A 27,975-nucleotide genomic window follows, 5' to 3' on the forward strand; every position below is an offset into this window, starting at 1 on the left:
AATATTCAACAGCAAAATGCAATCAATTCCACACACGCTCCAGGATTCCTACCACATGATCTTGGACACATGGACTTGATGGACAATGAGTTTTGCTGAAGCACATTACAAATAGGGAAGAAATGTGATGAGCCTCCAAGGAGGTTTTGAATGCCATGAGTGTTTGTGTGAAGTTTGCTTTACAAAAGGCTTCCACAAAAGGTATCCCCATCTGAACTCAGGATTTCTCTGCTGAAAGATCCATCTGTGCCCCTCCCGAGAGGCCAAACAGGTCCATAGAGGACGATGCTGAGAGACGGCCAGGAGGGCTCTGGAAGAAAAGAGTGAGCAGTCAGGGCTGGGATTGTGCTCACTGTTCTCTAGTGGCCTCACTTAGAAAGCCACCTGTTACTGGCCATTTTCCACTGTATCTAGAGAAGCTGGCACAGTACTACTTTTTTTTTTTTTTTTTTTCCTCCTGACGACAGAAAAACTGTCTTAAAGCGGAGTCCTTTTTCTGACGTTATCTGTCAAGCATGACAGTGGAAATCTCTGCGTTTCGGGATCTATTTCATCTGATCTGAGAGTGCTACTGCTGGAGCAGTGCACCCCATGCTTTTGCTCACTGGTAGTCAGCGTGACACCAACCCCAGGCTCCACCACTCCTGCTCGTGGCAGCTCCTTGGGCCGATGTTCAGCCACAAGATCCTCCAGCTACAAGGAGCCCTACACTGTATTCCAAGGAACATCCCTTATTTTTCTTCCCGGCTTATTCAAGATTGTCTTTATTTTTCCTTCCTCTGGAGGAAACCCTCTGGAGCACTGTGCTGTACAGTTCAGAACTTCTCAGTGCCACCTCCCTGGGATGCATTACTGAGGTCCAAATGCCAAGTAGTGCTGCAGGAAGGCAGCGATATTGACAAGCAGCAGGATCAGCATCTCAGCAGTACATTGCACACACCTTGAGAAAGCTAAGAAATGCTGCTGCAAGCCTGCCCCCAGGCCACGGATTCAGGTCCAGGCTCTTCTTTCATGTCTCCCTCCCTTTCTTCCTCTTTTGCCAGATAATATGAAGCAAAACTAGGACTCGCATGCCTCATGCAGGGCCAGAGTGTCTCCTTCCAGCTGCCATTCCTGGGGTAGGTTTGTGTCAAGAGTGCCTGTCCTGGTGGGATGCAGAGGCACACCCTGCTGGAGAAATGATACAACCAACAGACTGCACCTGGGACCGGCACTCGTCACAGTTGGATGGGTTTCTGCTTTCAGAGCAGCCCGCTCTGGCCAGCTACACACGTCCTCCAGGCAATTTTAATGTTCCTGGAAAGTCCTCCCAAAAACAATCACATCATCCAGATCAGCCGAACATGTGGCCCACTGAACAGCTGCCAAAATCAAATCCATGCGCCTTTGAGAGGTGCTAGGGGAATTGCAGAGACCAAAAGGCGTCATGTTAAACTCGGAGAGTGAGACACACTGTCTTTGGACAAACTTCTTGATGAGTCTGCCCTTGGCAGAAGCCACCAGGCCTGCTTGGAGAGGAGCACAGCTCTGCTGCGTCCGCAGCTTTGTGGTGCGGGCAGCAAATCTGCTCGCTTGGTTCTCCTTTTGCTTTTAGCTCCAGCCCAGTGCCCCCAGGATAGCTCATCCAGCAGAGGGGCTGGCTGTCAGGAGTCCCTCTCCTGCTGGGTTTGGTTACCAGAGATCTTCTCATCCTTATTCTGTTAATCCAGTGCTGAGAACAATGAGACCTTAATCCCCTGTTTGAGTCCTAAAATAATGAATAACAGCAATCAGCATCATCAGCTGAGGCAAGACAGCCATATTTGGTGGAGAATGCATACTTTCCTTACAGGATAAAGGGCTGTGGGGCAGCCTGAATGTGAAACCTGTGCAGCTGCAACCTGTTGAAGGCCTCCATCCTCCTTCTGCTTTCCTCTGCCAGACACACTCTGCATTGCCCTTGATGCTCACAAGAGTTTTTATAACCAAGAATACCAGTGACCCCCAAGGACATTTTGGAGGATGTGTCATTTCCACCTTCCTACAACAAACAAAGCTAAACTCAGAATTTCACTTAGTTGCTTTACTGGACAGGCTTTTCCTCACTGAATCCTGGGAAATCTGCTTGTAAGTGGCTGTTGAAGTCTTAAAAGAAAAGGATGAAAAACATGCGAAGCCATGTCCTTGCAGAGAACTTATCTGATAACAGTCTGCTGGTTTATCAGGCTTACAAGCCAAAGGAATGTTAGCAAAGGGGAAAAGGGACAAGATGTCAAATCCCTGTTCTGCCCGCCAACCTTCCTTTCCATCTAACATCTGCCAACACGGGGCTAGATGCAGAAAAAATACAGGCTACGTCTACCAGATGGCTGATGTATAATGGCACCATTGTAAAAATTGGCCAGAACAGCTCAGACAGCAGCTCTGCCACCCATCACAGCATGGGACAAAGGCTCAGATGGCTGTAATTCATATCCAGCCATAAATAGGGGTCTCCTCTCCAAGACCAAGATCTCATCCTTCCAGGAGCAAAACTCTGCCGTCTCCTAATAAGACATGGAAGTGGAGGGTTGCTTGGCATCTCTCAGGAATCAGCATTAGACTTTTCTGGTTTGTCACTATATGGCAGGGGTGTCAGGAAAGAGATGGCCCTGATTTTGCTGGGGCAGGCTGTTGCAGGGAGAAGGTGCTGAGGTAGCTCCTGTAGGATCCTCCTCAGGACTCCCAGCTTCTTCACTTCTGTTTCTTCAATCTCTTTTGCTCATTTGTGCTTTTTTGAATTGCTGTCAAGTAGGAAGACTTTCATATTGGTTTGAATTTATTTGTCAGTGACTCAGCACTGGGTTTAACCAGAAACTCAGTTGCCCTGGGGAGATATGGATGGAAGAAACGATTGTGTGTGTGTGTCTGTGTGTGTTGGCAGGGGGCAACTTATTCCCCAGCCTCAGCTATTCACACACTTTCAGCTAGGAGAACTGAAGAAAGCTTTCTCACTTGTGCAGAGCCGAAGCAGAACCTGGCGTTGTGCTCCAACATGCTGAGCCCTCTCCTTCCTCCTGGTGCGTGAGTTCTCAGCACTCTCAGCCTTTGTAACTACAAAATGTGTCAGCTGATTGCTATCTTGTCTTGCATACCTGTCTAGTACAGAACATATGTGGAGCATTATCTGCACATACTCTGTGGCTGGAGTGTGCTGGCTGGAGGGCTGAACATTAACTCTTTCACCACACGCAGCTCACAGATGCTGTATGTTAGAGGTAGTAAGGAAGGGGGACTGAGGTTGGCACCCATGAGTTGGGCACTAAATGTGGCTGGGGATACAGGGTCAGAATCAGGAAGAAAAGGAAGATGGAGGATGTCACAGATGCAGAAAGGTATCTGGAGGAGAACGGATGAGTACATGAGGAAGCAATTCACTGAGTTAGCAAATATGCAGAGACTAAATATGTTTAGTCAGTCCTGGGGGAAATAGCATATATATTTGTCTCATTCTTACTTTCTCCAGGCTGCAGGGCTAGATGGACTTGTGGTTAGACCCAGCTCAGCTGCTTTCGTGTCCTTATACAATCTTCCAGCTCCCTGGCAGCTTCTGTAAGCTGAATATTGCCTGGGATGGGCGACAAACCCTAAATATGTCCTTCCTGGAACTGCCATGAGAGTTCATGAGGAATACCAAATACTTTCCTCCTGGTAGTCATTAACAAAATGAGGTGAGAAATGTTACTTGATGAGAAGCCAAGATATTTACACATAGCTCTAGTCCACAAAGCAGTGTTGTTTAAACACAGTGGGAGAAGCTTCCATGCTAACCATGATGAACTGGATGCCCTCCTTTGGTTTCCCCATGTTGTGCAGTGAAGCTCTCTTACCTGCTGAAGGCTGTATGGAGATGGGTGACCATATGAAACCTCAGTCTTGCTATTGTCTCCACATTTTGCTCCCACCAGACTAGAGGTGTCTGATCTCCCAGCACCTGCATCTGTTCCAGAGCCTCCTTCTGCATGGTATGCGTGAAACAGGACAGAGGTTAAGAAGTTTACTAAGGCTCATTTATTGAATCCAGCACTGCCACACACAGGTACTGCAAGGATTGCTAGAAGTACAGGGAGAACAGCCAGGGAACACAGCAGCGGTTTAGGAACAGGGCTGGAAAGTGGGACCTGCCCCAAGCATGGATCAGGAGCCACTCATCTTCAGATAGTTGGTGAAGGACAGCCAGAGGATGTCTGTCTGTGGTACCCTGTTTTTTAGCTGGGCTGTTAGTGCTAAAATGGCTTCTTCTGTGTACTTTCATTCATTTCTGAGCATCTTCCTCCTGTTCTGTAAATCCAGTTAAGATTAAACTCTGAAATCACTCAGACATGGAGAGGCCAAAGTCCCTTTCTAGTGCACCCTGAGAGAGCAGGCTGGTGCTTCTGCTCCCACAGAGAATTTTTGTTGTCTTCTTTCTCTGGAGGAAACCCACAAGGATGAATCTTACACAACACATTTGACAAATGACTCTGTGGTGAGATTGTGGCTTTAGTGAACAGATGCAGTGACACAGGGTGGGAAAATCCCGAGAACTCCCACCAAGAGGAAAAGAGATGGAGTTTACCAGTGACCAAGCTGAAGGAGCAGAACGAAATGCTGAGAAAGGAGCTGGTCACAGGTTAGTCACCTATGGCTGCTGAGGTTAGGAATGATTGAGTTTGCAGTCAGTATTTTTTTTCCCTTTCTTTTTTAGGCCTTTATGTTCCCTGGGTCAAAGGCAGAAGCAGAGGAATGTCACTGCAGGGTGTGTATCAAAAGAAAGAGAAACAATCATTTGGTCTCATCAAAGTGGGAAGCGCAAGAATGTGAATGCAGGATACAAAGTTGGTAACACCTCTTGGCAGTGAGGTGTGCATGTTCTGAAAAAGAATGCTTTCTGAAGGATGTGGAGTTGCTGTGCATCTCATGGCAAACAATCTCTAACAAAGCAGAAGTAAGGGAGGCTGCAGTGGGCCTTTCTTTTTCACTCTCACACAAACATATGTAGTTCTTTTTCTTGGAAATGTAGGAAAAGATTACAAATAAGAGCCTTTTTTAATGAATGAATTCATCTAGGGAGTGCTATATGGCTAATGTTCACAGGAATCCATTCTGAACGTGGGATTAAACTCATGTAATTTTAAAGCTGTCTAGTATTTAGGCATTTTCAAGCTGTACAGATATCTGTTTAGACACTGGAGAAAGAGGTGTATCTCTAAGGAATATTTATCCTAGCCTGTTCCAGAGGTGGAGGGTATTCCAGATTGGCAATGCTTTCTTTTCTCCCTTAACTGAAGCTGCTCAATATAGGAACCTAACTTATAATTGGCTGAAACTGCTGAGATGAACCTCAGTGTAGATAAGAATGAGTCCTTTCAGCTTTCACCATCTGATTTATTACATAAACATTCTCCTGCATCACATTTAGGAAGATAGAAAAGTTGTTTTCCCAGTGCAAGTAACAATAAAAAGTACTTGACAAGACTGCAGAGGACCCCAAGGCCTTTGTGCTGTATTGTGAACAAAAGAATTACCAACACAGACCATTTTCTTCTTCCCTTTTCAACTAACAGAAGAAGAAACAGATTTCCAGGAATTATGCTTTTTTAAGGCACATGTTTCAACAATTTTTGGGGATGATGCAGCCTTTTATTTTAAAAAAAAAAAAAAAAAAAAAAAAAAAAGCCAACAAGATTTTAAAGGTGGCTTGCATACATAAATTTCTCACTGAAACTAACTTTTGTATAACTTCTTATGCATTAGGCACTTCTGGATACATTCCCTCTACAGAAATATTCCTTGCATTAATAATGAGGATCACCATGGGGTCTGAGGCCTATTAGTTTTTTTAATGTACCATAGATAGATAGAAACTTGTTCATGGGTCTAAAATGCTGTTCAGGAAAGGGCAGAGACAGACACTCCCAGGTTGCACATGCTGGTTCCAATGTCACAGACATTCAGTGAAGGAAGAATAGGCTTTGGTAAGAAGACACTAGGGCTTCAAGAATGCAGGTGGGATGAGTCAGTTGCCACTTCGGGGCTGGAAATCACAACTGCTGCTTTGCTGTCCATGGAGCACTGTTGCAGTGAGTGGGACAGTTCTGTCCAATGGCTATTGTTCAGATTGGAGTATTGAATCAGCGGCTTACTGATGCAGGTGCCAAGATTTGAATCTAATGACTAATCTAAGGAGTTCCCTTGAAGATATCACTGGAACAACTCACTTATTACAAACTGGGCATGTTCTTCAGAAAGGGGTTGAAATCCCGCATTTGGGAAGTATGATGAGGTCATCGGATGCTAGCATATTTCAAACACAGTTTGAAAAAAAAGCATTGATATTTACCTCTTGTATTTTAGCTGTTAAAGATCTATCTACATCAGAGTGCTTCTTTCTGTGTGTTTTCTATGTGGACACCCTTCCACGTTTCTTCTCTGGACGTTTTTTGTTTATTATGTATTTCTGGAGGGCTGATGATTCAAACTGTTTGAGGTCAGTGACACTGTGTACACAATGCATTTTAGCACTTTCAGTCATTTTTTTCTAGTCTTTTCCTAATAGAATGATGTAGTCTCTGTTGGCCACCAAGTCCTTGAGGCTACAAAGTAATTTGGCACAAGTCTCAGGGAATAACTCCGAATTTCCCTTTAGAGGTGTTCTTTTCTCAGCACACTTCATTTCTGTCTCACTCAGAAGCCAGTTTATTTTCACTGAGATCTGCAAAACTTTTTAGAGTTCCCTCAGGGAGTTAAATATATAACACACAGAAAAATACGAGTATAGCTGTGGCAGAAGGTGGCACGCAACAACACCGTTCAAATATTATTGGTGTGCAAAGAATGATGCTCTGTCAATCTCAGATCACAAAAGGGGTTCAGAAACAAGAATACAATTTCTCTGCAGTAATTCAGCCAGAAAACCAAGAGTAATGGGCTTTTCCCTTCCAAATACAAGCTGGAATCCTCCACCATTGTAGGCTGATGTGGTCTTTGCTGAAGCCCTTCGTCTTCAGGGTGCCATTAGACAGTGTAAAGGTGTTTGGTTCCTAGCACTTAATGAAAAAATAAAGATTAAAGGTTATTTTATCATGTTCCCTGCTCCCTAAAGCACCTGTAGTTATTTGATGGTCTCCATTTCTGGTTAGCCAAAGGAATTAAAGAAGATTGATTATTCCAGTGGGATATTAGAACACTTTTAGGCCCCACACATGGAAGAATTGCCCTGTGATTTTCTTTTTATGCAGAGATAGATGCCCTAAGCTCCCACTTGGAATCATACTGGGAAAATGAGGCTCCTATTTATCTCTCACTTGAAGACAGTCAAGCTTCAAATAAGTCCATTGCTTTGTGCAGGGCTGAGCAAAGCTCTGGAGGTATGAAGTAGCCTTTTTGCACTGCTTAGTCTGTGCTCTGACTCAGGCATTTTAAGTGGTGGTGCCTCCGAGGAGCTGTAATGAGGTATCAATAGGGCCAGAAGATACTGACATAGAATGTTCTGAATGCAATCAATATGAACGACTTAAGACAAAAAGCATCATTCACATCCACACACATCCAATTGGCAAAGTCTGCCAATACCCACAGAACAACCCATATAGTTGAATTGTTTCTAACCCACTGAAAATATACAAGGAAGAAAAGAATCTCACATTTTCTTCTAGCATAAAAACACGTGAATTTTTAGAGGCACTATTAGTATTCTGAACATATGGCAACTACTTGCGTTGCCTGGGGAAGTTTTTGGCTTTCCAATAAAAAGCTGTTAAACCAGTAATAGGGGACTGGGTGTATCAAGTGTTTATGAGTCTCCCATATGTAGGCCAGACAGGAACATCTCATATTGACTGTTTTGCAGTATTGTCAACCCATCTGCAGAACTGTCTAGTTGACCCCAGGTATGTGATGGACTTGGCAAGAAGCAATAGTTGGGGGAAGGGAGAGAGTTGAAGAAAGAAAGATGGGTAGAAAAATATAAGGTGAAGAATGTAAATAAGCCTATTCAAATATCATAGAACTGACATCATTACATTTCTTCACTCAAGTCCTTCACTCTCAAACTAATAAACTAATTAGAGAGGTGCATTTTACAACTCCCTCAGTTTTTCAGTTGGTCTGATCAAGCTGGGAACAAGACTCTGAACACGTTTGCAGGGGAAAGTGTTAGTGAAAGGTGTGTTGTTAATTGGAAAGACCCAGGTTTTACTGGTGAAGTGGGTTGAGAGGAAATACACTGCAAAGTCAGTCTTGTTTTTGTTTTATTTATTTCCCTTCTATTTGGCTCTGGACGGCGTTAAACTTCTCACCCTTTGCAGTACTGTCAGTCAGCCTGAACCATACAGACATCTGGTGTGCAAACAAATTGTAGTCCAGGCAAATTGTATCTTGTAGTTAAGTATGTCCACCTCTCCATGTAGCTATCTTACTTTCTTGTTTGCTTCTTCTCTGCTGTCTCCAGCACCTGTCTTTGTAATAAATTACTGGTCTAGCCGCCTTCGATTCATCCTAGAGAGCAAGAACTGGAAGGTTACATTGTGATGACACCCCCATTTCTAACAGCTAGACTCATAAAGCACACTTTCATTAAAGCATTTCACTTTTTACGATGCAAACCAATCCATCACAGCCAGCCATGGGGTCTTAAGTACATTTTCATTTCTACTAAAAAGGCACTGACCGTGACAGTATATGGTCAACATATTCTCAAAATGCTTCATGATCTTTAAGTGGCAGAGATGTTTACAATAGCTCATGAAATCACTGACAGCTGTAAATACCACACAAGTCTTCACACTCTTCTGATTACTGAAACAATGATTCTATGTCTGAAAGACATTTAGTTCCAAAAGGTTTTAATTAGCCTGGACAGAATGAGCTTGAAGTTATATACAGCAGGGGGACAGTTCTAAGTGCCCTTTCAGATTTCCCATTCTTTCACACTTTATTTGTGTGACACAAGGTCTACCGAAAAGATCAGTGTTGTGGGTGACCAAAGGTTTCCATTCATTTACCTGTAGGTCCATTGCCAACACCTACAAACACCTGTTAATGGCCATTTCTGGGGAAAAAAGAATCACTTGTAACCATTCTCTCATCTGGTCTTACCCATCTTATTCCTTAAAGACATTTTCCAAAGCTCATGTTTTCCACAGAATAGATTTTCTGTCTTTCAACGAGAGGAGGAGGAGAAATGTATCACATTTAAAACAAGTGTTATGAACAGAGTTCACTTAAACTCATTTGTTCTCTGAAATTAATTCATAAACCAATACTAGATTGCCCTATAAACTGTCTAAACAAAAAGAAAGGGAACAGATGAATACTTAGATACTAATGGGAAAAATGAAACATAATGATCACATATCTCAGAAACCTAATGAGTGTTCAGATTGCCTTCCATATTCTAAAAAAAGGAGTTAAGAACAAATTTCCAGAAAGTTAAAACACAGTTACTTTGTAGATGCTCACAAGGGGCTCCTATGAAGGATAGGGGGACAAAATATGAATGGAATTGTCTGCAAATGATTTCAAAAAAAAAAAAAAAAGGGCTATGGAACCATAAGAACAATCTACCTGCTTTCCAAACACATGTTCGGTGTTGTCTGTGTGCTGGTATGGGTTTTAGCTAAGATATTTCTTTGCAGAAGAAATTCCAGATGGAAAAGTTTTATATAGAAGTTGGTTGTCTTCCTTAATTTGTTTTTCAACTTTTTTCCCTTTGTTTTGTTTTATTAATTTGAAGCCATGGTTGCTGTCAGGCTTACTGCTGGCCCTCCCGCATGCCCAATGCATCATAGCAGTCTTGGCTTGGTTATGCATTCCAGCGGAGCTGGGAAATGGTGAGAGCTGGGTGGTGTGTGCAGGGTAACCAAGAGAAATACGGATTCTTATCAACCTTCCAGATCTTCAAAGCACTGCATGAACTGAGGTTGGTGCTGCTGATTGGTTTGGGAGCAACTCTGAATCATTACTAGCAGAGTTCCTGGCTGGAACCAAGGAAAGTTGGTGAAATTTGTGTGTTTGGAACTGATTATTAATGGAAGAACAGATGGTATCTAATCCAAAGAGGGTAAGCAAGACTTGCCCTGATCTGCCTTTGCTTCAAAACTGCCACTTTTATTGATTGTAACAGCAGAGTAGCTAATGTTTGGGCATGGAGAGTGAACTCTATTTGCTCTTTTTTTTCTTTCTTTTTTCTCCCCCCCCCCCCCCCCCCCCCCCCATCCCCCGATGTTCCAAGTGAAGGTCTTGCTGCCAGTGGGTGGAGTGGTGAAATCTGCATTACATCTACTATGGCTAAGAAGACCTGCATTTCCAGGACTGTCAACTGAACCTCCCTCACACTACAGACACAACTTTATAAATACAAAAAAAGAAAAGAAAAAAAAAAGAAAAAAAAAAAAAGGAACATTCCAGAATTCATTTATTCATTTCTGGAATGGAGATGTATCCAAAAGAACTGTGCTTTGGGTTGTACAGCCTTTCCAAGGAATCAGAACAAATATCCAGACTTCAACACAAGACCAAGCAGAGTTGCTCAGTCCCTGTGGAGATGAGGTATAGAACTGGAGAATATAAACAGACGTGGAGACATTTTGATGCATTTCTGAAAAAACAAATGACATTTTCTGCTATATTTTAGAGTTCACTCCAGTCCCCTTATCAAAAATATGATGCAAAAAACAATAGTCACTTCATTTTCATTTCTCAATCTGCCAGGAGAGCAAAGGCACAGTCATCCAGTAAATGAGGTAACATCAGAGCCTAACAACTGTTGGGAAGGTCTTGAAGAGTTTAAAATGATGAAGAAAAAGGGAAGAATCATCAAGGAACTATGAATCTGAAGGAAATCAACATGATAGTCTAAGATCTTGAAATAACATAACATATATTTTTATTTGTTATTGCAGGCAGGTTGATTAGTACCTGAGGAAGATTCTCAGAATCACAAAATTGTAGGGGCTGGAAGGGACCTCTGGAGATCATCTACAAACCAGCACAACACATCTAACTCAATACAGACTAAAAGATTCCACAGAAACAAGAAACTATAGAGTACTGCAGCAGAAATGCTAAGTCACGGCTTGAAACAGTGACTGAGCACCTGGTGAGAAGGCAGGGTCAACCCAAGGGAGCTCAGGTGCATGCAATGCCCCTAAGTGACTGAAGTGTGGAGCCAGGATCCACCCCTTCCCAGACCTCATTTAAGGACAGGCAGTGGGGGTAAGGGTATCTCACTGGAGATCCCTGCCTAGTGGTGGTCTTCTGAAGGTAAACCATTTTTCTTTCTTTGTTTCTGTATCCACAGCTGCTGTATTTGGGCTTGCTCTCATTTGTTGCAGCCTACGATTTTGCTACTCTTCTATTGCTATACTTTCCATTATGTTACAGATACAGAATGTGAAACTTCACTTTCCTAGTCTTGTCCTCATTCTTCTGTAGGGGAGAACCACCCTGTGAAAGAAGACTGCAGCAGTGAAAGTTTGGGGTATTTTCTGCGTCTCTGGAGCTGACTTCTGTGGGCAGACGAAGGACAAGCAGACAGCGCAAGTGTCTATAGCTCAGGGTTTTGAAATGGCAAGGCATACTGTTCAAGGATCTCTCTACCAATTTTAACTAACAAACATGGCGTGATCAGGCCAATATTATGGACAGCAACAAAGAAGAGTACACTTTGTCTCACCAGTCTCATGGATATAACTTTCTGCTTACAGCTGTATTTGGCTAAGACCTGTAGGTGGTTATAGACTTTGACTCAGTGGCTGGGCTTGGATGGGAGCCTTCTGGCTTACACTCCTATGCTCCAACCATCTAATCCTTTAGCCCAAAGGAAACTGCGGTGTCCCTGCAGACCCTTGGTAAGACACCATAGCTTTGTTGAGTGCTTAGCTTTTGATGGGGGTATTTGAAGGTTTCACAGATAGCATTCAGTGATTCTGATCCCTCTTTCTACTTGGAGGCTGCCAAAGGATGGCAGCAAAGAGACATGTGTTAGAGGGACATCAAGGTGTGAATAAAGGGGCATGTGCAACAGAAAAAGTGCTGCAATAGCTGTTGCTGAGAAGGAAAAGCATTCCATCCTGGAAAGCCAACTACATGGAATCCAGTCTCTTCTGCAGTTTGGTGCTGATAAAAATGCTGCACTGGCATCTCTGCGATATGATACTCCAAAGCAAGAATATGGTTTGTTATTACATCTGTGGCCAGCAGGACTTCATGGTGGTGGTGGAGACATCCTCAGCTATGGCTGAATGTTTAGTTTCCATGCCCCTTCTGTCCTAGGATGACAGTCAGCAATAATTACTTCAGTGGTTTCTCCCCTGTAATTCTTAGCCTCTAGGGACTGTACACAGATCCAGAAACTTGTTCCATGCAAGCCCTTTCTAACAGGATGATGACTTCTAGTCTCTGCTGGACTTGATCTAGATTCACGTGGGAAAGCTAGAAAAGCAATGACAGTTTGCTGGAGCAGCCTTTGCCAGGCCAGATTTCTGTAATGAGCTATCTGCATTTGGAAACAACCCTGAACTGACAGAGAAAGAAACATAATAATCAATCTGAGGCATATGATTTAATAAACTACTGGCCACAAGATCTAGATAGGGGAGGAAAATTGGTCAGTAATGACAACTGTTATGTATGGGAGTGTTAAGAATACCACCTGGACCACCAGAAGATGGGCATGTCCTTTAATTCTGCTGCAAATTTCTGGTATCTAAGCATGCTTTTCTGCAGGACAAGAGAAGGGGCAATTTCATTTATTTGTTTTGTTTAACAGAACTTTTGTTTCTGACATAATCTTTACACTTGTTTCTCTAGCTAAGTCTCTCTCTCTCTCTTTTTTTTTTTCTCTCTCTTTTTCTTTTCTTTTCTTTCCCTGGTGTTTGCATGAACTCGGTGAACCCTCATCACGTGTGGCAGTGTTTATATTTGCACAGGCTGTTCTGTGTGTCTCTGTTTGTGTTGCCACCACATCTACATGGTTTGGCGGCAGCCCCACGGCTGTGTTTCAGCTGCATATAAATCAGCTTCGCTCCATCCCCCTGTGTTTCCATCTGTCTGTCTTCCCTGATTGCTCTGAAATGTTACAGGGCATGGAGGTTAGCCCATAGCTGAACCCTGCAGACAGAAATGGTACAAAACCAAACCTGAGTTTCTCCTCAAATCTAACTCATCAATCTATGGAGGTGTGGAGTGTTAATGTTTCTGCAGTGACAAACCTCAAAGCAGGGACTAACCTCTGCTTCTGTAGTTTTCAGGTCTGTTTCTCCCAAAGCACTTGTACAGAAGCTCTAAGGTCACCTCTGTGTTGTGGAGCTAATCCTTACTTAGCTTTTCATTACATGAAGATCTCCCTTTACTCACACAAATTTAATTTCTGCTCTGTCATTAATTATTACCTCCAATTTGATTGCTTCACATCTCATTAATTCATTTCTTTCTCTGGAGAAGGGGAATGACTGGAAGCATGGGGAATTGGAGGCATGTAATCAGGGAGCAGGATGTTAGGCAGAAATCACAGACCTTGATACTCTCCTTGCACAGAGATGTTTCTCTAGGAATCTCCTCCCAGACTGAGTTCATAATGGGGTTAATCACATATGAGGTTGATTGAATTGCTATGAGCCCTAGAGATAAACTTCTAGCTCAGAGCGTCTGTGTGATTTACTCTTGGCCATGTCTCTTCTCTTACAGAATAGATGCCCCAGGGGAACAGAAGATTGAGCATGCTGCCTTCAGCCATTGGCACTAATTTGCCAACTTAGTAGAGATGACAAAAGATGAAGTGGGGAGTCCACGCCCATCTCAGGTAAAAGAATTGCCTGTTTCAAGATAACTGGGAAACACTGATAGGACAAAATAGATGGGAGAAGAACAAGACTCCTTTCTTGTCTTGTGGATTTCAGTCAAAGAACCAGATCAATGTTTTCTCACCATAGGTAGGTTTGATGTTCTGCCTTCTCTTTGAGCATAAAGCAGAAAACAAATGCTTCCCTTTCACCTGTAAATGCTAGGAGGACTTTGTATGGACATGCTTATTTTAGAAGGAAGAAAGTTCAGAGTCACTGTAGACTAAGTTAGAAAAAGAGGAGATAAATTGAATTGGCTTCCCAAACCACCCAGATTGTACTCCACAAAGGAGTCTGTGAATTCTTACTAAGGTCAATTGATTTTAAAATAATAATAATAATAATTAACAAAAATCTTTGATTTTGGATTCTTGTCTCTTTCTAACCTTATCTTAAATAAGGAGATATCTGGGTTGGTGCTCTATTTTGCCTAGTACGTTAGCTCTGAATTTGAAACTTTAAGAAAACTGTGAAATTGGATTAGTTTCCAGGGAATTATTTGTAATGCCTATTCTGTTATATAAAGAAATCTCTTTTAAAAACATGATCCATTGTTCTAGTAGTACTTTGCTACCAAACTTTTGCTGAGGTAGGGGGGTGGCTGTTATTTCATTTTTGAGAGTAACTTCATTTAGAAATTCAGAAAGGGTGGATAACTGAGATATGAAAGTCTTCTTCTTCTGCCTTCTATCTGAAAGAAGGAAAGAATTCTAGTGTTTTTTTTCAGTATTGCTGATGACCCAGACACATCTGAGTAAATGTCATGTAAAATCAGTATCTATCCATGGGAATCTCATAGAACCAGAGTGGTTTTAATGTTCACCGGAATATTTCTGTGGAAGTTGCTAGGATGCCAGGGAAAGCATTGACTGACCACAGAAAACAGATATGAGACAAGTGCATTATGACTTTTTTTTTTTTTTTTTTTAAAGGAAAAAAATGTATTAAGGATCCAACTGAGAACTATACTGACATAACTATAGTTACTTTTGGTCACTGTTAAGTCTATGTTTTCCAATCTGTTAACTCCACAAGAATAGGATGTAACTACAGTATGGAGCTGAGTCAGTTTGGATTCAGCATTTAAGGAGCAGAAGAAAAGCAATGAGGTGTCAAAAGATGTAAGTAGGTTAGATCACAATGAGGAGATAGCCTTCCCATCTGCTAGGAGCTCCTTTGCAAGGTAAGACTGTTAGATATACAAGTCCCTGGCTGGGACTGATGAAGAGGATATAACCATGGAAACTAACAGAGCTATACTATGATTGAGCAGGGGATGAGGGAAGCATTCCATACAAAAGGGATCCTGAGGTCTCTGCTGAGGTGCCAAGATTAAAGATTTTGCCAGGGATGGAAATGGAATTGATTTGTGTCCCTCAGATTAACTCCAGGAACCTCACTCCTGCCTGAGAGCATTAGTCCACATGCAGAGGCTTTTCAGCTGGAGACAAGTTTATGGCTTTTGACTTTTTCATGTTCGTGCATTTTATAAAGCCACAATATATATTTTTTTTTATTAGGCTTTTATAGAAAGGTCTCTTAAGTCTAGCAAAATTCCAGTAGAGATTGTGCTAGAGGGACATGTAAGAAGGGAGAGAAAATAGGAAGACGTTGGGAGAGATGGGTAAATACAGAAGTGCAAGCAGAGCTCTGTCAAAGCAAGTTTCTGGCTTACACACTTAACTTTATCCATCTGGGGCAAGTCTACAGTGTGATTAACCTCCTAGATCTCACTTGGTCAGATAATGCTTGGACCTGGAACAGAGTGCAATGCCAATCCACAATGCCAGCTATCCCACCAGAGGCATCTCTATGTCAGCATTGCTGTGACCCAGAAATGAGGGGAGGGTGATGGGAATTCAGTGCTGCAGATAGTGAAACACCTTCCAAACCAGAAGAGGTTGCTCCGTGTTCCAATATTACTGATGGTAAAGGTACTGCCCCTGGTGGGATATGCTGTCTTTGCTGGGGTATGCATTAATATCCACTATGCTTAGCAAGGCATTTCCCCTCTCCTGCAGAGTTTGGCAGCTGCTATTGGATTCTTTCTTCCTCAATCTTAGGTCCCACAGTTCCTGTTCAGAGGAGCTGGGCTGTTCTCTGACACTCCTGGTCTGCAGCAGCTCTGAAAGTCTCTTTCAGCTCAAATGTGGGACCACTGGTAGGGTGTCAATACATGTATCCTCCCTGTGCAGTGACACATCAGCAGGAGGTGACCTCGCTTCAGGGAAGCAAACACCAGTTTAGCTGGGTTACTGAAGCCAAAATCCTATAAAACTGAATTTTCTCTGAGAATAGTCCCTACAGCGCTCACATAGTTGCATACAACTGTTTCAAACTCTTCCCAAGGCCCTGAAAGTAATGCAATCCCTTGTGGAATAACACACATGCAATGTGGGGATCTGGTGTGTAATTTTTATTTTGTGTCCTTCTCACAGCAGGAAATGTTGGGTGAAATGTTCTGGTCATCCAAAGAAATGGACCACGCAGCATGGGATGGCAGCCCCTTCATGATCCCTAAGGCTTTGATGCAGGGATCAGCTCAAGGAAGGATGCCAGAGAAAGAGTATGAGATTACCTCTCAGCAAAACCCTTTGGCCTGAATCACTGACATCTTTGATTTAAACAGTAATTTAAAACACGCATGATGAGAAGTCAGGGAAGGGATCCAGGAAGGCCTGGGGTCCAGCCAACCTGGTGTGTCTGCCAATTTGCTGTTCTGAAGGTAGGCTTGCTAGGAAGGGGCAGGACCATATCTGAAACCTGTCACAGCCTCAGCTAAATCACAAGACCCTTTCTCAGAAAAGATCAGTGACTGTATGGCTGTACTAGCACTGCTTTGATGGATACCTACAGCCCTAGTCTTTAGCTCAGCTGCACCAAAGCAGTATATAGAGGAGTCTGGGGGAAAACCTTGACATATTCTTTGCAGCTGATCAGAAAGCCCTGCTGATGTAAGACATGGATACCCTTAAGGTAGGTTCAGTGATGTAGCTTGAGAATGAGGAAGGCATGCAGGAGCAGAAAGGAAGAAATATGGATGAAGTAAAGGAAAAGAGGAGCACATCAGGACATATATGTCAGACAGGTTCTTTCCACTCTCATCTCTCCCATACCACTGGCTTTTCTGAATGATATTACTGGCATCTGGTTCTTCTCATGAGGAAGCAAGGGAAAGCAGAGGAAATCCATATTAGCTAGTCCTAATTGCTTGGTTTCAACAGGAGTGCATGACTCGAAAGAAAGGTCTCCCAGGTTGAACGCTACTGCAGAACTGATTCAAGCCCATTGCCACTGGGATCCCAGATTTAGAATATCAGCAAATTCACCGTGGTGAAGGGAGGAGAGAGTTTTGGTCCAGCTGTGAGTCCAGACTGTGGCTCACTGTGAGTGTCTGGTGACTAGCTGCCTTTTTGGTTCAGACACAAAAGATTATTCTCACATAAATTATCTTCCTCCCTGCTGGGCAATTTCAGTTTCTGTTCTGATATTCCTTGTGTCACCTTTCTCTTCTCTCTCTCTCTCAGGTCAGGTTCAGGTTCAGGTTGGAAACCTATTGCTCAGAAGGAGCAGATGGAAAAAGAGGTGTCTTTTGACTTTGATTCTGATTCTGTATGATCATGGCTCAGTGATCGTACATCCTCCGGGGCCTGAAACCTACCAAGGGAATAAAGGAGGAAGCACTGTCTCTCTCAGATCAAAGTATAAAGAAAAGTTGAGATGTAAAGGAGACAAAATGAGCTGCAGGGTATGCGAAAATCAGAGCTCCCATACGGCTTGCTGAAGACTGCCAAAATAGGGTTCTCCACAGCCATCCCATACCTACGCAATACAGTGATGGGAGCGTTTTTAGATAAGATCAGACCCAGAAAGAACATGCCTGGCTCTGTTTCTTGCAGCGGAACAATATGGAAACCCACTGCTGGGAAACCGTTTTTCCAAGCCAGAGAAGAGGCAGGGAATTGTTCTGTGCAACCACTCAGGAGCCTCCGCTCCCACGCATTCTCCTGCTTGCTGACACCCTGCCAGGACCGCAAAGGAGGAATTGATTTACATGCAGTAAGTCAACTAAATAAATAGCTAAATAAAGCCCTTCCTACCTTGCTCAGCTAAAGAAAGGGAGGGACCAAGATCAAATTCGGGGGAAGTCCTCTGCAGGTGTGCTGCTCCTGCCCAGAATTGGGCACTGGGTGCTGACAGCACTGGTAAATGTAATATTTATTCCACGGGAGGGAATTTTGGACTGCTCTTTGTAAGGCTTGTCACTCACTGTCTTCTATTCTTGCTACTGATCTCTGTGTTGTTTGAGACCCCTGGGCTCAGACAGCATTCGGTGGCTTCAGCAAATGTGTCCCAATTGTATTAGTTCTTTTTTTGGTGAGTTAGTTTCTAAAAAGCCCAGGCTTTTTCAATTCAGGCAGATACCCCTTTGGCCTGAAGCATGTGCTCTCCTGTTGGGGCCAGTTTGCTTGGAGAAAGAGCATACATAAGAAGGCTATAGCAATAGCCTTTCTCACTCTGGATCCTATTCCCCTCTCTTCCTACTAGTCTGCTCCTTCCTGTGAAGTGTGCCCTGTAGATCACTGTGTTTAATAGGTGCTGTCCTCTATGACTACCTCCCTTTCCTACTTCTGGCCGCCTCAGCATTTATTGACAAAGGCTCTTCTCATGAGAAGTTCATGAGAAGTGTGGGTAATGTGAAGAAATACCACTGCACTTTAAAGCTTGCTCCTTTGAGCCAGACTGACCATCCCTGTTTGGGAGCAGGTCGCCCACAACCATGCACCATTCCTTCACACTTTGTCATGCCCTCAACTGCCCACACAGCTGCAGAAATGCAGGGTATAGGTTTGTAGGCCATGATGTGTTCTTGTGAATTATCTCCCAATAAAACAGAGATCTGGTGATTGAGATAGCACTGCTAGGAATTAAAGAGTGAGCTCAGGCCCTGGAACTGCCCTGCTCCCCAGACACTTGGGTTTCCTGGGGGCATTCAGCTCCCACTCTATTTAAATACAAATGACCTTTTCTTCTGCACTACCAGAACAGGGTCATCCAAGAGAACAGTTGTTTCACTTTTTCATAAAAGTTTCTCAACTGCCATTTTGATGGAGCTAGAGTTCTACTTCTCCTGCTACCACGTTGCCATAGGCGTTAAGACAGGAGCTGGGGAGAGAGTCAAGTTAAAGAAATTTTCATGTACCAGGTAGTTCAGTTTAAGGCAACAATCAATAGCAAATTACAGCTGGAATAAAGATGAGGGTAGCTCTACTTGCTTTAATACCTGTTATGGGGGCTATATAAGGTTAAGCTTCCCTAACTTTCAGAGAAAGGAGGCAGAAATGTTCTTTTCTGTCTGTTCTTATGCCAGCATTTTCCTGCCTTTTCCTAGAGCAGCAGGCATGCTGCTCTTTAATTCCAGCAAAGGATAGGAGCCAGCCCCCAAGATACCTGCACCGAGAAATTGCCACGAGAGCAAAAAAATTAATTTAAAAAAAACAAAACCAAACAAAATTTTCTTTTTTTTTAAAGTACAAAAGCTATAGATAAAATGTATGGCTTCAACAGATACAGCTTTCTTGTACCTCTCTTTGTTTCACACTATTAACCCTGTCCCTCTCCTTGCTAACATCTCTGCCCCTCCCAAAGGCCTGTTGCTCTTTGCTCAAACTGACCAGACAGCTGACATGGAGAAATTAAACCATGAGCAAGTGTTTCCCACCTGTGTGCAGCTGAACATGGTGCACTTTGGTTTCAGTTCTGACAAAGTGCCGATGAGCCTGACAGCACATCTGTTTTTCTAACTCTCACAGTCTAAGGAGAGATATTCTCTCTCTTTGAAAACCCCACTTCTAATAAAAATAATTCATTCTACCACTGAGTGAAACCTCAAAATGTCCAAATTCCCTGTAAGTGGGTTTCTGACCTTTCAATGTGAAAGATGAGCTGGCACACTTCCCTGGGAAACCTTGCTTTGACAAAGCCAACCTGTTCCCGCAGGACCTCCCCAATCTGTCCAGGGCTCTTTGCAGCCAAAAAGCCCCTCTTGCCCCTTCCAATTCTCTCCATTTCAGCATTACTGAAACAGAAGGATCCCTTCTTGCTTTCAGAGGGGAAATGAAACCAACATTAGCCTATTTACAGAAGAGCTTCATGGGAATGTTCAGGCCAAGAACAAATGCCAAACAGGGTTGGGGTAAGCTTTTCCAAGCAGCAAAAATCATAAACGTGGCCTTGAAAAAAAAAAAAAAAAAAAAAAAAAAAAAAAAAAAAGCTAGGCAGGTGCTACTTCAGCAGCGTTTCCAACTCAGCACTTTTCTTTTGAGCCTTTCCAGTACCGCTGTTTGCTGAGCCCTCTGGGCTGGGCTGCAGGGCAGGCCAGAAAGGACATGTACAGGCACCGAATGGCTTCTAACCTCCTGGCACGCTCCCAGGGGGGCTTCTTGTTTGCACTACCACATCTGTTTGAAATTCTGGCACATCTCAGCCTGAGAAATATGGTTTGTGGTGTCATGGCAACCCTTTTTTTCTTGATCTGACAGGCCAGGCACTGGAAGAGCTGCTTGCAGATCTGGCTGCAATAGGTAGAAAGATCCTGAGGCTGCTGATCATACATAGAACCACAGAATCATTTCATTTGGAAGAGACCCTTAACGATCATCTGGTCCAACACCCCTGCAATGAACAGGGAAACCTACTGCTTAATCAGAGTGCATAAAACCTGGTTCAGCATGACCCTGAGTGTCTCCAGAGATGGGGCATCCACTACATCTCTGGGCAACCTGTTCTTACATATAACCTGTGTTTTTTTTCTTCTAGCTTGCTACCTCCTACCCTACCATACCTTAAAAATCACAGTACTTGTGGCCAAGGGCTAGTCTAGATAGGTAGATGAGACCATCAAACCTGCTGTTGAAATTTTAGAGATGTCAAGCTGGGCCCACTACCCCTGAGCCACAAAATGCAAAGACAAAACCCTCTTGGGGTCAGCAATTTCCATCTCTGTTCTTGCAACAAGAATATTTACTTAGTGATATTTCAATAGCTGAAGCAAAGCTATACGATATATGAAGACAGAATCTCTTAGCAAGATCTGCTGTGATAGGACAAGGGAAAATGTTTCAAACTAAAAGACAGGAGATTCAGAGAGGATATAAGGAAAAGGCTTTTTACAGTAAGGGTGGTGAGGCACTGGCACAAGTTGCCCAGAGAGCTGATGGGTGCCCTGTTCCTAGAGGGACCCAAGGTCAAGCTGGAGGAGCCCTGAGCACCTGATGGAGCTGCTGTAGGCATCCCAGTTCACTGCAGTGAAGTTGGACCCAATAGTCTTTAAGTGGCCCTTCCAACTCAAACGATTCTGTGATTCTATGACCAGAGGGTAGATAGGGAAATTACTTCAACACTGTAATTGTTAATGTATTCTCTACATTCAGGCTGCCAATCCAGGCTGGGAAGTGGTGCTAATTAACACCCAGTTGTTGGTATAAAATTTATCTGGTGGGTCTCCTAACCAAAGCCATGCAAATCACTCGTTTCTCAGTTGTGCCTGTGCCATGCAGCAGAGCCAGAGAGCAGAGGCCAGGCTCTCCTGCCAGAGCTCACCAGTGTGTGACACTTCCATGATGCAGCATCAGCAGGAATGTAAATGTCTGGCAAAGACAAAGGGAACAAAGCCACCTGAATCTTTTCCTCTGGACAGGAGCCTGGCAGCAACCACAGGAATGTTCCTTGAAGCAAATGATACCATAGAGAATGGATGAAGTCCTTGACACCAACACCTGACTTAAAGCTTGAGGCCCTGCGCAAAAAGCATTGCATAGGGGGTATGAAAGGACAGCAAGCACCTAGGGGAGGCATTTCTGAATATTGGGAATCAGCAGGCAATATCCCTGCAGGCAAGCACACGGCCTTCCTGCAGAAACCAGCTTCCTTGTGTGACTTTCTATTGTTCTCCTGCCGGTATGCAAATTATGGTTAAGTGTTGTGATTCTGAACAGTAGTAGACTAATCCGAAAGCACCACATTTGTTGTATAGCTGACAAGTAGGTCAGAATCAGGTTATCCCCAAGAAAGAAATGGACTTGGCTTGGCAAAGAGGAGTGAGTACTTGCAGGGCTGTTAAAAACTTGTGCTTCCCCAAAGAAAAGCATTAGCAAGCAGGGAAAGTACAGCAGTGGATCCAATTAAAAACACACGCCGAGACAAAAAGAGAGAAAAAAGAAACCAGATTTGTTCAAAATTCCTTAAAAAATATACAAGGGGAGAATCCAGACTTGTTTGCCATAAATGAAGAGGCAATCACAGTACAACACAGGTGTCCAGGCCCAGAGGGAAGGCAGGGGAGAGGGCAGCCAGGCAGCAGAGAGAATAATTACAGACTGCACTGAGGGTATCTGCACTTACTTTGGGATATTAGTCCAGCTTTGTTATGAGGACTCCACTTGGAGGCATGCCATGGAAGAAACACTGAAGAAATTTTGGCTACTGCTACCCACTCGGGTGAAAGGAGTTGGAGTCTCTCCTGCTCTGACACCAGTCTTGAGGCTAGAGCATAACCCGGTAAGACTGTGCCTCAATTTCTCCAAGTTTCTCTTCCTACAGTACTGCTCATTATCAGATTTGCCAGATGCTCTTGAAATCTCTGCAAGGAAAGCAAACTTCAGTAGGAAAGATACCATTTTGAATATGTTCTAACAGCCACTGTTCTGATCTTCTTTGATGGAAGAATTTCCTAAAGAGGCACTACTTTCTGTTCTGATCATCCCAAAGACTTCACAAAGCCACCAGTGATTCATGGGTACCAAGATGCATTACAAAAATGCATTGCAAAAAAAAAAAAATCTCCCAAACCAAGTTCAAAGCAAGTCCCTCTCCAGTGACTTGGCACAATGCAGACCTAGCAAATTTCTTTGCTTTAATTCTGCTTGTATGTCATGCTTTTCTATAAAAGCATTGTTTTAAAATTGATTGGTAGCTATTTAGGAACAAGGTTTCTTGCTGCCTTGGTGATAATGAATCATCAGCACATTGAGCTTGGTTGGGTCTTCCTTAAACCACTGGTAAAAGGAAGAACTTAAGAAGAAAGTACAAATGTACTCCAGGTTACTCACATAAACTGGGGTTCATGTGTGGGACACCCCAATCTAATGGTAGGATTGCTACCGTAAGGAATGGTCTCATCTGTGCACTTCAGATCATTTACATGCTTTCTGGAATAACAGCCTTTTAAGTGAGGAAAGTTAGGATCAAATGGAAGTTGTTCTGTGGGCAAATATGCCACTGAGAGATGAGAGTGAGTAGAGAATAGGCATTGACTGACTTCTCCTAGATAGCATAAGATCAAGTCTTAAGAGTCCTCACTGAATACAGAGGAAGTAGAGGATTTTGCATAGAGAAAAAATTTGGCCATCTCCTTGATTCGTTTGGATGCAAGAAAGGACTTACCCAGCTTTATTTTAGCTGTCTGTGATATGGAGGATACATCTAAACTAGCCCCTCCAGCTCCTATAATCTGTATGAATGTAGGCAGTTACTTTCAGATGTGGTGATCCATGCCCAAGCCTCCACTGATTACATCTCAGTGGGCTGTAGAGAACACTTAACATGATTAATTGAGATGGGTCTGTCAGCACCCCATCAGATGAGTCCTGTTCAAAATCTGTCAGTCCTTGGGCAGCAAGCCAGTGCCATCCTACCACCAGCTGGGGTTGCAGCTTAGGCCAGGACTGTGATGTAGCTTCAGGATGCCCTGCATTGTGGTCAGGGCAGAGCTGGAGCAAGGATGGAGAGAGAGGGGTATGCCCAAAAAAGGAGTTAAATGTGACCCAAGCCTTCATCTGCCAGTGCTGTCATCAGAGAACAGGAGTTGTACTTCTAAGCCAGGAGGTATTTCTGGGAGCTGGATGTAGCTTGGGATAGGGCAGTGCTCTAGGGAGAGCTGTGAATGGAAGGGGAACCATCTGCTTATGCCTTAGGGATTGGGAATCTTAACCAGCTCATTTGCAAGATAATTTTTTCTTCTGAACTTACCTGACATCAGCCACTCTCAAGATACTTACAAGGTACTTGGCTAGAAAAAGCACAGGTGTGTTCTAGTGCAGCTGTGCCCATCCTGCTCATTTAGGGGCTTGGAAGGGTTTCCAAGAAGAAAGCTTTTTGCTCTGGGACAGGAGAGATTGATGAAAGTGGGGAGAGGGTTGACACTGAGGGCTTGTATGGTCCAAGCTGAGCTGGGAGTCAGCAGGATTGTGGGGTTTCCAAGCTCCTGACTCAGCTTTTAACCTTTGGCAAGTCACCGACCTGAGTCAGAGCAGCTGGAAAGTTAAAAACTTAGTATGGCAGTAAAGGAAGAGATGCTGCACTGAGCTGATCCATTGTCTCTGTATTCGGGCAAAATTTAGTTGAAAGGTACACGTCCTGAACTGACATGCCTTTGTCAGGAAATAGCGTGACTTAAGATCAGCCCCCTCTTGCTGCTCTGAAGTAATATAAGGAATGAGAAGATAAATGGACTCCCATTAGTTCTGTGATTAAGACATATGCAATTTAATGAAGTGGAAATCTTGATGGATTTGTTTCTGATTCTCCAGTTAGGAATTCTCATGGGGAGATAGGAGAAATACCAAGGAGAGGTTAGATTAGTTTTTGCAGCCTTTCTTTTAATTAGGTTTTAGAGAAGAATGGTCTGTTAAGAAGGGGTGGGGTTGGAAGTGCAGTAGAGGGAATAAACCAAGGTCAGAGATTTTGTCTATGCTATTGCTTTTTCTTGCACAGAGTGGGGTAGGATGCCATTCCCATACTTTAACTGTAAAATAAGGCAACCATATTTGCTTGGAAAAGTTTTGATACTGTCTACTCACATCCATATTGTAATATAATCCAGATAATTCATGAAGTCCAGTCACGTGGATGCTCTGAGGCCACTGCAAGGGGAAATCAAAATCTCTAGAGACCTCTGGATAGAAGATAAGAATTTCTTTTCTCCTATTTTTTTCTTCTGTCAGGCTCTGAACAAGCAAGAACAGAAAGCTGGCCTTCCTACAGACATATTTCCCCTGCTATCTTCCAGCTCTAAGTGAAGGTTTGGGTTAGATTATATTTGATTAATTCTCTTACCTTGGATTGTATGGGAATGTCACTAAGCAACATGGTCCTGAACACTGCTGAACTCTCCCTTTTTGCTGCTCCTCACGTCAAGTCTAGTTGTGTTGAAGATGAGAAGTTACATCTCTCTGCAAACTAAAATAATTCTCAATTAGCGTTGGTCACCTGCAAGGCTTGGAATAGGAGGCACAGTGATTCAGTGAAACTTATTGTTCAGTACAGCTCATATATAGTGTACTGCATAGGTATAGTGTTTCCAATTAGAGGTCTGATAGTAAAAGAAGATTCATGGACTATCTCAGCTATTAGCAGAAAAATGCTGGCCCCAAAATGTTGAGGGCACTGGCCCAGAGAGCGAGAGAGACATCTCCAGGCTCCCTCAGTTTCACCGAGTTCTTTAACCACATGGCTTTCATTAAGAAGCCCTTAAAGCAAGTGTTTGGCCTTCCCTTCTCCACTGACCCTTTAAACAGTTAACAGCACTCTATATCTTCCCTGCAGCAGAAGCAATTCCCAGACACTGAAGCATTTTCATTGCAAAACACAGCTTGGGATTCTGGACTTGGTTATTTGTTTGGAAGATGTAGACAAAATGAAAGTGTAGCAAACTCATACCAGATTGGATCCACTTCAGAAGCTGCCAAACAGCTGCCAGTGCTGTTGGGTCAGAAGACCTTGCCAGGCTGATCCCTGGGGCAGGGGGTAGGTTTTAGTGGAGGAACCTGGGATTTGGAGATGAACTGTACAGCTAGTCTGGAACAGAATATGCTGTCTACTGCATTTTTCCACCTGCAAGAATATAAACATGCCCCCTGTCCCTCTTTCCATGCTGAAATGCAGCTGATCTAGAGCACCTCCACAGCAAAAACACCACTGGGCATTTTGCAGTTATTGCAGCATCACTTCAGACAAAAGAACATACACGAGTCCCTAAGCAGAAGAAAAAGAAGAGAAAGGAAGAAAAAGTTTGTAGGGTGCTGGGTAGCTCAGCTCAGTGCTCTGGTGAGAGACAGGGCTGTGGGTCACCTCTTTCAGTCCCATCCTGAACAGAAACATTGGAGAGTGAGTGGAAGCTGCTGGTAAGAGGGAAGGTCTTGCAGGCCTGGGTGAGCAGACTTCCTACCTTATTAAGTGATGCTGATGTTGGCTTTTGCAGTACAGGCTGTAAAAGTAAACTGTTGGAGAGCATCTGAGATGTCCGGTCAGCGGGTGGTCCATGGCTACAGCACAGTGCTCTTGTACTGCTCCTAGAGAGACAGATGGAAAGGTAGAGAAAGGAAAGGGAGGGAGAGAGATCCAGCTCAGGCAGTTTGGCATATTATCCCAAAATGAGTTAAGAAGAAAGAAAAAAGCTGAGAGCAGTACAGAGGTTCAAAACTCTCTGTAAAGAAATGTAAAGAAAGAGGAGATCTTTATTTGCTGGCTTTAGATCTGAAAGGAGTTTTATTTCATTGCTAAAACATACAAAAGACAGGGAAGCATCTTCCTCTCTTTAGGGGCTTATGAGAGCTCACCTTGTAAATCTGCCTGCTCAGAAAGGTACAAACTTTTCCATATGTTGTTGGTAATGTATGTCAGCTTCTGGTCACGTGTTTGTTTGGAAGGGAGCTCTCTCTCTGTTATCAGAGATTAAACAGAGACAGAGAAGTCTAACAGAAGCAAGATTAAACTACAGCGCAAAAGGGATTGGAAAGAAGTTCCTTGGGGACTGCTTGAAATTTTCCACTAGAATCTTCTTCAGTGGAAAATTTGCCTTTTAATAAAAGCAGAATTGCTTTGTGTCAAGTTATGACCAGTCTGGGGATTCAACTGGGAAATCTTCGGACAGTGTCTCCTAGAGGCTGTCACTGAAAATCGTTGTGACCCCATCCAGTTCTTACGGTGGGCTTGCCACACGAACTGTGTTTCTCACAAAGCACCACGGTGATACAACTTCCATGCCACATGGCATTGTCTCAGCAAGAGGGGAGACAACACTGCATCATGAGAGATGTGGGCAAGGCAGGAATGTCAGCTCACAGGGAAGGACACGGACACAAAGCATACCAGCTACAACTCCCACAGGGGAGCATTTCTGAACTGAAATGGAGGGCTCTTGGCCAAACGTTTTCATTGTTTGGTAAAATCTCAACATTTTCCACAGGAAAAGAAAACAAAAACACAATGCAAAAAAGCCAACATTTTTCAGCCCAGATTTATCCAGCCAAGGTTTGAGAAACTACCCTCTACTCCCCAGCTAGGACTGGGTTGCTATTAAGATCCACAAAAACTGAGGGTGGGAACCAGATATTGCCCAGGACTAATCAGATCATTAGTCTAGGAGCATAGGGGAAGCCCATCCATGTGTGGTTCTGGCTTGGACTGGTAACTTCCAAGTAATGCCAGACCATATAAGGCAGGGGCAGGCAAAATCTTGCCTATTTAAAGGATTAAGCAAGTATTGAGCATGAACAGTTAATACTACAAATTCTCAGCAATCAAAGAGTGACCAAGGGAAAAAGGAAGGTATGGGTTTTGTGTCTGTGAGCAGCAAGGAGATACAATACCCACCTTACACGCAGGCTCAGTTTCAAGTTTCTGTTGAACAGCATCTGATACCTCCTTTTCCATAGGTGAATTACCAGACAGACAATAGAGACAAGTTGGCTAAGTATGCGAACATGTTTAATGGGAACGTGGTGGCTACGGGAGGGAGGGGAAAGGTGGAGGAAGGCTTTACTAGTAAGCAATCTTTTCATGTTTTACTTATCTGCACTGCAGGTAAGCTTGTTACCTGATAAATGGAGACCATGCCCTGGGAATTCTTCACAAAAGATTATATTTTCTATAGCCATTTACAATTACACCAGCACTGTGCCATTTCACTCTCCTTGTGCTGGGTGCATATTGCAGTGTATTTTCCTTCAGCTCAGCTTAAGTAATGAGTTTTCTCTTTTCCTCTTTTTTTTTCTTTCTTCCTTCCTCCCTCCTTTTCTATTCTAACAGGGAAAAAAAAAGAAAAAAAAAAAAGAATCTAAGACTGAAGCAGATC

At 43.4% G+C, this 27,975-nt stretch overlaps 2 long non-coding RNA genes across 3 annotated transcripts in view; one reads left to right on the forward strand and one right to left on the reverse strand.

Annotated features, from left to right (window-relative positions):
• Positions 1 to 27,975, reverse strand: part of LOC125696999 (uncharacterized) — a 41,593-nt gene continuing 13,618 nt past the window's right edge. Inside the window, exons 2-6 of the long non-coding RNA XR_007378640.1 lie at positions 27,718 to 27,922; positions 26,068 to 26,191; positions 24,957 to 25,079; positions 22,245 to 22,482; positions 1 to 3,976 (exon numbers count right to left, since the gene is read on the reverse strand). This is a non-coding gene — a long non-coding RNA (uncharacterized LOC125696999). The remainder of the gene's footprint in view (positions 3,977 to 22,244; positions 22,483 to 24,956; positions 25,080 to 26,067; positions 26,192 to 27,717; positions 27,923 to 27,975) is intronic.
• On the forward strand, positions 11,184 to 14,169 carry LOC125696998 (uncharacterized). 2 transcript variants are annotated; one of them, XR_007378638.1, is made up of 3 exons: positions 11,184 to 11,262; positions 11,434 to 11,849; positions 13,687 to 14,169. It is a non-coding gene; the product is annotated as an uncharacterized LOC125696998 (long non-coding RNA). The 2 variants fall into 2 exon arrangements; XR_007378639.1 differs by having other exon boundaries at positions 11,235 to 11,262; positions 11,383 to 11,849.

Source organism: Lagopus muta, chromosome 8, assembly GCF_023343835.1.
Source record: "Lagopus muta isolate bLagMut1 chromosome 8, bLagMut1 primary, whole genome shotgun sequence".
NCBI lineage: Eukaryota > Metazoa > Chordata > Aves > Galliformes > Phasianidae > Lagopus > Lagopus muta.